Source organism: Bos mutus, chromosome 11, assembly GCF_027580195.1.
Source record: "Bos mutus isolate GX-2022 chromosome 11, NWIPB_WYAK_1.1, whole genome shotgun sequence".
In the NCBI taxonomy this organism is placed as follows: domain Eukaryota; kingdom Metazoa; phylum Chordata; class Mammalia; order Artiodactyla; family Bovidae; genus Bos; species Bos mutus.
In genome coordinates, this window is record NC_091627.1 from 9362894 (window position 1) to 9374283 (window position 11390).

The window sequence follows — 11390 nt, forward strand, 5'->3', positions numbered from 1 at the left end:
TAGTTCTTGTAGCTTTTTGCATTTGGTTTCTCAGGGTGGTGAGAGACATCATTTGCAGATAATGAAAACATTGTCTCTGCCTTGCTGATAGATACAGGAGACACTCTTGAAATGTTGCTACCTTGAATAGGAAGAGTCTAATGCAGCTTCTAAACCTGACATTTGAAGAATACTTTTCTGCAGGATGCTAAAATTTTTATTGAGAAAAAAAGGCTCTGGGGCCCAGATAACTTTTGACTATACTGGGTTAAATAAGACAAACATGCTTCTTTAATTCAGCAATAATCAGAAAATTCTTTGCTAATATGCCTTGTGGGTGTTCTACATTAAGTAACATATCTTCAACTGTGTGTGTGTGTCTGTGCTCAACTGTGTCTAACTCTTTGTGACCCCATGGACTGTAGCCCGCCAGGCTCCTATGGCCATGGGATTTTTCCAGGCAAGAATACTGGTGCGGGCTGCCATTGCCTTCTCTAGGGGATCTTCCCGAACCAGGGATTGAACTGGTGTCTTCTATGTCTTCTGAATTCTTAGGTGGATTCTTTACTACTGTGCACCTGGGAAGCCCTATCTTCAACTGATTGGTCATCAACTCTTTTTTTTCTCATGCCTTACTGTGTAACATCTCTTGGAACAGAGATCAAACAGGTAATGTTGGAGCTGCTTCACCAGTCAGGATGACATTTGCTGTGATTTTTGGAAAAACAATTGTTGGGTGAATGAACAAATAATTTTATCTTGGTAAGACTATTTTCTTTCATTTCTGGTTTACTACGGGTTTTCTTAAAAAATAGAAATGGAAGTTGAATTTGATCATGTGATGTTTAGATATCTATGAAGATGGTCATATAATTTTCTGCTTTTGAATTTGTCTAGTGAAACTCCACCACAATGCCCTAAATGTGGTTCAAGATATTCTATGTGGGTAAACTGCTGGACTGCATGATTGTGGAATGAACAGGATGAAACTGAGCAGCCAGCAGGTCAGGCGCTCTCAGGGTTAGGCTGTAGTGTCCAAGATGACCCTGATTACCTGAAGAAAAGCTATGACCAACCTAGACAGCATATGAAAAAGCAGAGGCATTACTTTGCTGACAAAGGTCTGTCTAGTCAAAGCTATGGTTTTCCAGTAGTCATGTATGGATGTGAGAGTTGGACCATAAAGAAAGCTGAGTGCCGAAGAATTGATGCTTTTGAACTGTGGTGTTGGAAAAGACTCTTGAGAGCCCCTTGGACTGCAAGGAGATCTAACCAGTCCATCCTAAAGGAAATCAGTCCTGAATATTCATTGGAAGGACTGATGCTGAAGCTGAACCTTCAATACTTTGGCCACCTGATGCAAAGAACTGATTCATTGGAAAAGACCTGACACTGGGAAAGGTTAAAGGCAGGAAGGGAAATGGATGACAGAGGATGAGGTGGTTGGATGGCATCACTGACTCGATGAACATGAATTTGAGCAAGCTCCGGGAGTTGGTGATGGACAGAGAAGCCTGGTGTGCTGCCGTCCATGGAGTCGCAGAGTCAGACACGATTGAGTGACTGAACTAACCTGCGGTTTGCTGCCTCCTTGTGGTTACTTGTTATGTGTATACTCAGTCATATCAGTCGTGTCCAGCTCTTTGTGACCCCATAGACTGTAGCCAGTCGGGTTCCTCTGTCCATGAGATTCTCCAGGCAAGAGTACTGGGGTGGGTTCCATGCCCTTCTCCAGGGGACCTTCCCAACCCAGGGATCGAACCAGATCTCCTGCATCTTCTATATTGCAGGTGGATTCTTTACCACTGAGCCATGGGGGAACCCCATAATACTTAAATATCTATGGGGACCGTTCTGAGTTCTGTGGTTGGCTGAGACTTTTAGGATAGGAGCAGTAATTCTAGGAATGCTCCAGGTTTGATATTAAACTTGTCAAACCAATCTAGGGAGATTGGGCCAGGAGAGTACTGGGAACACAGGGACTGCTGCTCGAGTGTCCTGCCCTCTGTCTTCCTCTCCACTCCTTTCACTCAGAAATTAAGACATTTGGTTTGGCCCCTGTTTGAGAACTTGAACTGAGTGGAGAGCTCAAGCCAACTGCCAATTGCATCATCAAGGGTTTTCTTAAAAATCACTTTAAAATTAATACTAGTATCTAGCCATTGTTGAGTGCTTACATTGTACCAAATACTTGGCTAAATTCTGAATTAGATATTGTCATTTACATTTTACAAACCAGAAAAGAATCAGAAAGGTTACATCTCTTACCCAGGTCACCTCACCAAACCCTGGGAAGTGATGAATTTGGCAGCTTGCCTCCCAAACCCACACTCTTAAATTAAACCAAACTTGCTTTCCAAGAATAAACCTTAGAATGCAATATCACTTTTTACTTGATTCTATTTCTTGATATATTATTTAGAATTTTTATATGTAGGTGAGATTTTTGTGCTTTATTTGCTTTTGGCATCAGGATTATGCAAGCCTCATAAAGCAAACTGAAAATTTTCCATATATTTTAGTGCATTTCAGTGACTTGAAAAATTTTTAAAGAATTTAGGCAGTAGATATTCCTAAAGTGTTTGCTAATTCATCTGTAAGACCATTTGGTTCTAGGGCCTTTGACAATTACCTTAAACTTATTTGCTACAGTATTAGTCTTTTCTTGTTTCTTCCTATAGAGTCAATTTGAACCATGTGTATTTGCCTGAAACAATTGTCACAGTTACCTAGGAGGGGCTTCCCTGGTGGCTCAGATGGTAAAGAATCTGACTGCAATGTGGGAGACCTAGGTTCAATACTTGGGTTGGGAAGATCCCCTGAAAAAGGAATGGCTACCCACTCCAGTATTCTTGCCTGGAGAATCCCATGGACTGGGAACCCCTAGCGAATCTGACTTTGAAGGATAGAGAGATTTGATTACAGCACTTCTGCAGGACTGGGGGAAACAGAGACTCTTGGAGGGCACAAACAAAACTTTGTGCCCACCAGGACCCAGGAGAAAGGATCAGTGACCCCACAAGAGACTGAGCCACACCTGCCTGTGAGTGTTTGAGGGTTTTCCATGGAGGTATGGGTTGGTAGTGGCCTGCCTCAGGGACAGGGCACTGGCAGCAGCAGTTCTGGGAGACGTATATTGGCATAAGTTCTTTTGGAGGTCTCCAATAGCCCTACCATAGAGCCTGCAGACTTCAGGACTGGGTTGCCTCAGGCCAAACAACTAACAGGGAGGTAGCTCAGCCTGTCAAGGCTGTATATTGTCACCCTGCTTATTTAACTTATATGCAGAGTACATCATGAGAAACTCTGGGCTGGATGAAGCATAAGCTGGAATCAAGATTGCCAGGAGAAATATCAATAACCTCAGATATGCAGATGACACCACCCTTATTATGGCAGAAAGTGAAGAGCCTCTTGATGAAAGTGAAAGAGCAGAGTGAAAAAGCTGGCTTAAAGTTCAACATTCTCAAAACTAAGATCATGGCATCCGGCCCCAACACTTCATGGCAAATAGATGGGGATACAATGGAAACAGTGGCTGACTTTATTTTTTTTGGCTCCAAAATCACTGCAGATGGTGACTGCAGCCATGAAATTAAAAGACACTTACTCCTTGGAAGGAAAGTTATGACCAACCTGTTGCTGCTGCTGCTGCCAAGTCACTTCAATCGTGTCCGACTCTTTGCAACCCCATGGACTGCAGCCTACCAGGCTCCTCCATCCATGGGATTTTCCAGGCAATAATACTGGAGTGGGATGCCATTGCCTTCTCCATGACCAACCTAGACAGCATATTAAAAAGCAGAGACATTACTTTGCCAACAAAGGTCCATCTAGTCAAGGCTATGGTTTTTCCAGTGGTCATGTATGGACGTGAGAGTTGGACTATGAGTGCCGAAGAATTGATGCTTTTGAACGGTGGTGTTGGAAAAGACTCTTGAGGGTCTCTTAGACTGCAAGGAGATCCAACCAGTCCATCCTAAAGGAGATCAATCCTGGGTGTTCATTGGAAGGACTGATGTTGAAGCTGAAACTCCAATACTTTGGCCACCTGATGCAAAGAGCTGACTCACTGGAAAAGACCCTGATGCTGGGAAAGATTTAAGGCAGGAGGAGAAGGGGACGACAGAGGATGAGATGGTTGGATGGCATCACCGACTCGATGGACATGGGTTTGGGTAGACTCCAGGAGTTGGTGATGGACAGGGAGGCCTGGCGTGCTGTGGTTCATGGGGTCACAAAGAGTCGGACACGACTGAGAGACTGAACTGAACTGATACATATATACAGCCATAGGCATATACAGCCATAGGCATATACAGCCATAGTATACATATATCAGCCATAGGCATACATATATTCCCTCCCTTTTGAACCTCCCTGCCACCTCCCTCCCCATTTCACCCCTCTAGGCTGATACAGAGCCCCTGTTTGAGTTTCCTGAGACATACAACAAATTCCCATTGGCTATCTATTTTACATATGGTAATGTAAGTTTCCATGTTACTCTCAATATACATCTCACCCTCTCCTCCCCTCTCCCATGTCCATAGGTCTATTCTGTATGTCTGTTTCTCAATTGCTGGCCTGCAAGTAAATTCTTCAGTACCATTTTTCTAGATTCCATATATATGCCTTAGTATATGATATTTATCTTTCTCTTTCTGACTTATAGACAGACTTTTGTCAGCAAAGTAATATCTCTGCTTTTTAATATGCTGTCTAGGTTGGTCATAGCTTTTATTCCAAGGAGCAAGTGTCTTTTAATTTCATGGCTGCAGTCACCATCTGCAGTGATTTTGGAGCCTGAGAAAATAAAGTCTGTCACTGTTTCTATTGTTTCCCCATATATTTGCCACAAAGTGATAGGACTGGATGCCATGATCTTAATTTTCTGAATGTTGACTTTTAAGCCAGCTTTTTCACTCTCCTCTTACACTTTCATCAAGAGGCTCTTTAGTTCTTAATGACCCAGATAAACGTGATGGTGTGATTACTCACCTAGAGCCAAACATCCTGGAGTGTGAAGTCAAGTGGGCCTTAGGAAGCATCACTGCAAACAAAGCGGGTGGAGGTGATGGAATTCTAGCTGAGCTATTTCAAATCCTAAAAGATGATACTGCTAAACTGCTGCCTCAATACGTCAGCAAATTTGGAAAACTCAGCAGTGGCCACAGGACTGGAAAAGGTCAGTTTTCATTCCAATCCCAAAGAAGGGCAATGCCAAGGAATGTTGAAACTACTGCACAATCACACTCATTTCACATGTTTGCAAAGTAATGCTCAAAATCCTTCAAGCTAGTCTTCAACTGTCCGTGAACCGAGAACTTCCATATGTTCAAGCTGGATTTAGAAAAGGCAGAGGAACCAGAGATCAAATTGCCAACATCCGTTGGATCATAGAAAAAGCAAGAGAATTCCAGAAAAACACCTACTTCTGCTTCATTGACTATACTAAAGCCTTTGACTGTGTGGATCACAACAAACAGTGGAAAATTCTTTAAGAGTTGGAAATACCAGACCACCTTACCTGCCTCCTGAGAAACCTGTATGCAGGTCAAGAAGCAACAGAAGCGGACGTGGAACAACAGACTGGTTCCAAATTGGGAAAGGAGTACATCAAAGCTGTATATTGTCACCCTGCTTATTTAACTTACATGCAGAGTACATCATGTGAAATGCTGGGCTAGATAAAGCACAAGCTGGAATCAAGATTGCTAGGAGAAATATCAATAACCTCAGATATGCAGATCATACCACGCTAATGGCTGAAAGCAAAGAGGAACTAAAAAGCCTCTTGATGAAAGTGAAAGAGGAGAGTGGAAAAGCTGGCTTAGTATTGTTGCACTGCGGAGTTCTAAAATGTTTTTGTGTTCAGCTGAGAACTGAAACTTGATGCCCATTTTCCCAACTCCTCCTTTCCCCTCCCCCTTAACCCCTGGCAGTCACCATTCTCCCACAAATATTTATATGTTATATTTTCATTTTATTAAAATTCAATAAAAATAGTATTCAAAATATTAAATAAAATTTTCCTTCAAAGATATTTCCTCCTTCAGCCATAGGTTATTTAGAACTGTGTTATTTAATTTCAATATATTTGAGGACTTGAAAAAAATTTTTTGTGTTATTTTGAGTTTATGTTATGGTCAGAGACCATTATAGGATCTTGATGCTTAAAGTTTGTTAAGGTTAATTTTATGACCCCAAATGTTTTATCTTGGTGAACGTTCCAAGTGAAATTAAAAGAATGTGTATTATGTTCTTTTTGCACAGAGTTCTGTAAATGTCAAACAGCACTGAGTGATAGTGGTAGATCTTTTATATCCTTGCTAATTTTTTATTTTTTCTATGGTTTATTGAGAAGTAAAAGTATTAGTCGCTCCGTTGTGTCCGACTGTTTGCGACCCCCTGGACTGTAGCCCACCAGGCCCTTCTGTCCATGGAATTCTCCAGGCAAGAATGCTGGAGTGGGTTGCCATGCCCTTCTCCAGGGGATCATCCCGACCCAGGGATCAAACCCCAGGCTCCTGTATTGCAGGCAGATTCTTTACCGTCTGAACCACCTCACCAATAGTAACAGGGAATCGCTCCACTTCTCATTTTAGTTCTATCAGTTTTTACTTCATGCATCTTGAAGCTCTGTTGCTCTGTGCATGCACATTTAGGATTTTTATATCCTTTTGATGGATTAACCTTTTCATTATTATGTAATATCCTTCTTTATTCTGGCAATATTTCTTGTTCTGAAATCTACTTTGTCTGATATTAATATAGCTATGCTAGTTGTCTTTTGATCAGTGTTTGCTGATGATATAACCTTTTCTCTCCTTTTACTTTCAACCTACCCGTGTAATTAAAGTGAGTTTCTTGTTGATGGCATGTAGTTGTGCCTTGCACGAGTATGTGTGTTCAAACCAATCTGACAATGTCTTCTTTTAACTAACATGTTTAGACCTGTCTTCTACTGATGGACTTTCTCTTAACATTTTAGTTACCTGTGCTGTCACACTGCTCCATATGACCTGGGCCACCTTCTGAGCAAGGCAGAGAGAGAAAAGAGGGAGAAAAAATAGTGGGAATTTGCCTAGACTCCTTAAACCGTAAGAGCCCATTTTGGGGTTCATCTGGCAAGAAAGGTGGATTTTCTGTTGGGATTTTAGGTGGCAATGCCACCAGGTCTGCACCATAGTGCAGGTTTGTGACTGCTTCACTCTTTGGACAGGTTGAAGAGAGGAAATAGAAAAAAAAGATACCCCGCACTCTAGCTCACAGAGGCCTCTTTCTCCAATTCTTTGTCCAGGAAAACAGGTTTCTCTTGCGTTTTTGCTGCCTGCAGCTGCTGCACTGTTTGGTATTGGGGTTACCCTTGGGTGAAAGCTGGATGTAGAAGAGGATGAGAACCCTGGAAACCTATTCTGTAAGAGGCTTCCTATGAGTTTTGGTTCCCCTTGCCAACCCACTTACTATTTTCAGAGTCCTCGGGCTGTTGACTTTGTATTTTGTCCAGACCTTTTGTGCTTCCCCTATGGCTCAGTGGGTAAAGAATCTGCCTGCAGTGAGGAGACACAAGAGATGCAGGTTTGATTCCTGAGTTGGGAAGATCCCCTGAAGGAGGAAATCATAACCCACCCCAGTATTCTTCCTTCAAAAAGCCCATGGATAAGAGGAGCCTGGAGGGCTACATCCAAAGGTTGCAGAGAGTCTGACGTGAGTGAGTACACATATACTAGATCTTGTAGCTGAAGACTGATGGGCTGTGGTGACTTAATTGATCCCCACTAGCACCGGAAGTCCAGTGAAGATTTTGCAAATTGAGTTGGTGGGTGAAATAGCCCATTAAATTATTAATTGATACTTCCAAATTGTTCTTTTTTTTAAAGTTTTTTTTTTTAATGTGGACCATTTTTAAAGTCTCTATTGAATTTGTTACAATATTGTTTCTACTTTGTTTTTTATTTTGTGGCCACAAGACATGTGGGATCTTAGCTCCCAGACCAGGGATTGAACCTGCACCCCCTGCATTGGAAGGCAAAGTCTTAACCGCTGGACCACCAGAGAAATCCCTCGAATTATTCTTTACAATGGCTGTATCCGTTATGGGCTTCCCAGGTGGCTCTTGTGGTAAAGAATCTGCCTGAAAATGCAGGAGATCCAAGAGACAGTGGTTCGATCCCTGTCTCCGGAAGATCCCCTGAAGTAGGAAATGGCACCCCACTCCAGTATTCTTGCCTGGAGAATTCCATGGGCAGAGGAGCCTGATGGGATACAGTCCATGGGACTGCAAAGAGTTGGACATGACTGAGTGACTGAGTACACATTCATTTACATTCATCCAAGACCATCCCCAAGAAAAAGAAATGCAAAAAAGCAAAATGGCTGTCTGAGGAGGCCTTACAAATAGCTGTGAAAATAAAGGAAGCAAAAAGCAAAGGAGAAAAGGAAAGATATAAGCATCTGAATGCAGAGTTCCGAAGAATAGCAAGGACAGCTAAGAAAGCCTTCCTCAGTGATCAGTGCAAAGAAATAGAGGAAAACAATACAATGGGAAAGATTAGAGATCTCTTCAAGAAAATTAGAGATACCAAGGGAACATTTTGTGCAGAGATGGGCTCAATAAAGGACAGAAATGGTATGGACCTAACAGAAGCAGAAGATATTAAGAAGCAGTGGCAAGAATACACAGGAGAACTACACAAAAAAGATCTTCACGACCCAGATAATCACGATGGTGTGATCACTCACCTGGAGCCAGACATCCTGGAATGTGAAGTCAAGTGGGCCTTAGGAAGCATCACTACAAACAAAGCTAGTGGAGGTGATGGAATTCCAGTTGAGCTATTTCAAATCCTGAAAGATGATGCTGTGAAAGTGCTGTACTCAGTATGCCAGCAAATTTGGAAAACTCAGCAGTGGCCACAGGACTGGAAAAGATCAGTTTTCATTCCAATCCCAAAGAAAGGCAGTGCCAAAGAATGTTCAAACTACTGCACGATTGCACTCATCTTACACGCTAGTAAAGTAATGCTTAAAATTCTCCAAGCCAGGCTTCAGCAATACGTGAACCGTGAACTTCCAGATGTTCAAGCTTGTTTTAGAAAAGGCAGAGGAACCAGAGGTCAAATTGCCAACATCCTCTGGATCATGGAAAAAGCAAGAGAGTTCCAGAAAAACATCTATTTCTGCTTTATTGACTATGCCAAAACCTTTGACTGTGTGGATCACAATAAACTGTGGAAAATTCTTCAAGAGATGGGAATAACAGACCACCTGACCTGCCTCTTGAGAAACCTATATGCAGGTCAGGAAGCAACAGTTAGAACTGGACATGCAACAACAGACTGGTTTCAAATAGGAAAAGGCGTTCATCAGGGCTGTATATTGTCAGCCTGTTTATTTAACTTATATGCAGAAACACAAGCTGGAATCAAGATTGCTGGGAGAAATATCAATAACCTCAGATATGCAAATGACACCACCCTTATGGCAGAAAGTAAAGAAGAACTAAAGAGCCTCTTGATGAAAGTGAAAGAGGAGATTGAAAAAGTTGGCTTAAAGCTCGACATTCAGAAAACTAAGATCATGGCATCTGGTCCCATCACTTCATGGCAAATAGATGGGGAAACAGTGGAAACAGTGGCTGACTTTATTTTTCTGGGCTCCAAATCACTGCAGATGGTGATTGCAGCCATGAAATTAAAAGACACTTACTCCTTGAAAGGAAGGTTATGACCAACCTAGACAGCATATTAAAAAGCAGAGACATTACTTTGTCAACAAAGGTCCATCTAGTCAAGGCTATGGTTTTTCCAGTGGTCATGTATGGATGTGAGAGTTGAACTATAAAGAAAGCTGAGCACTAAAGAATTGATGCTTTTGAACTGTGGTGTTGGAGAAGACTCTTGAGGGTCCCTTGGACTACAAGGAGATCCAATCAGTTCATCCTAAAGGATATCAGTCCTGGGTGTTCATTGGAAGGACTGCTGTTGAAGCCGAAACTCCAATACTTTGGCCACCTGATGCAAAGAGCTGACTCATTGGAAAAGACCCTGATGCTGGGAAAGATTGAGGGCAGGAGGAGAAGGGGAGGACAGAGGATGAGATGGTTGCATGGCATCACTAACTCAATGGGAGTGGACTTGGGTGGACTCCGGGAATTGGTGATGGACAGGGAGGCCTGGCATGCTACGGTTCATGGGGTTGCAAGGAGTCAGACATGACTGAGTGACTGAACTGAACTGAACACTATATAAAATTCTTCCCTGTCATCTTACTGACAACTGATATTCAATTTAAAAATTTTTTCCCATTCCGTTGGGTGAAAGAAATAGTATCTTGTTGCTTTAATTTCAACTTCCATGTTTGCTAGTGAGGTTTGAGCATCTCTATCGGGCCATTTATATATCCTCATTTGTAAATTGTCCCTTATCTCTTGCCCATTTTTCTACTTGGTCATTTGTCTTTTTATTATTGATTTGTAGAGATTGTAGTCTCTACTGTTTGGAATTTATTGAGGTTTACTTTGTGACTCATTACTTAATCAATTTGTCTTTATGCTGTGTGAGCATTTGGGGAAAAAAAGGTATTCCCTGTTCAAATTCTATCTAGATTTATTAAAGGTATTCCCTGTTCAAATTCTATCTAGATTTATTAAGACAATCTTGTTAATTTTATTACTTAGGTTGTCTGTATGATCTTTAAAATATTTGATCTGTTAAATTCTGAGATGGTTGTTTTAAAACCTCCTAATCTGGTTGCAGATTTGTGAAATCTCCTCGTACTTCAGGGTTTGCTCTATATATTCTTTTGAGGTTATTTGTCCAGACGCTAGATTCAGATTTCTAATCAATCCATCACTCAGTGATTAAGAGCATAAACTCTGGTGTTATATTACCCGGGTTCCAGTCTTGTTTCTGTCTCTTACATAAAATGTAGGTGTGGCTGATTTACTTAGTTTTTCTAAGCCTAAGATTTCTCATCTGTGAAGTGAAGCAAAGAATAGCATTTACCTTCCAGAACTGTTGTGAGATTAAATAAAATGATCCATGTGAGTGTTCATAAATAGCCATTATTACATTTTCTTAATGCTTGTACATTTCATCAGTTGAAAAGTATTCCTCAGTTCCATTTAATGCTTTTCCCTCTTGAATTATGCCTTTAAAAATAAGAACATTACCACCCTCTCTTCATTCTATTTGAATTTTCCTGAAATATGTTTATCTATCTTAAATCTTTCATCATTTTTAAACTTTTGATGGCTTTCTTGTAAAGCACAATTGGCCAAAGACATGGCCAAAGATGGCCACCATGAGTTCTTTCCTTCCTTATAGGCAAATGTCCCTCCACCCACCAGATGGTGGGATCTGTTTCTCCTCTTATTGAATACGGATGGCTTGTATCTTGCCTTCACC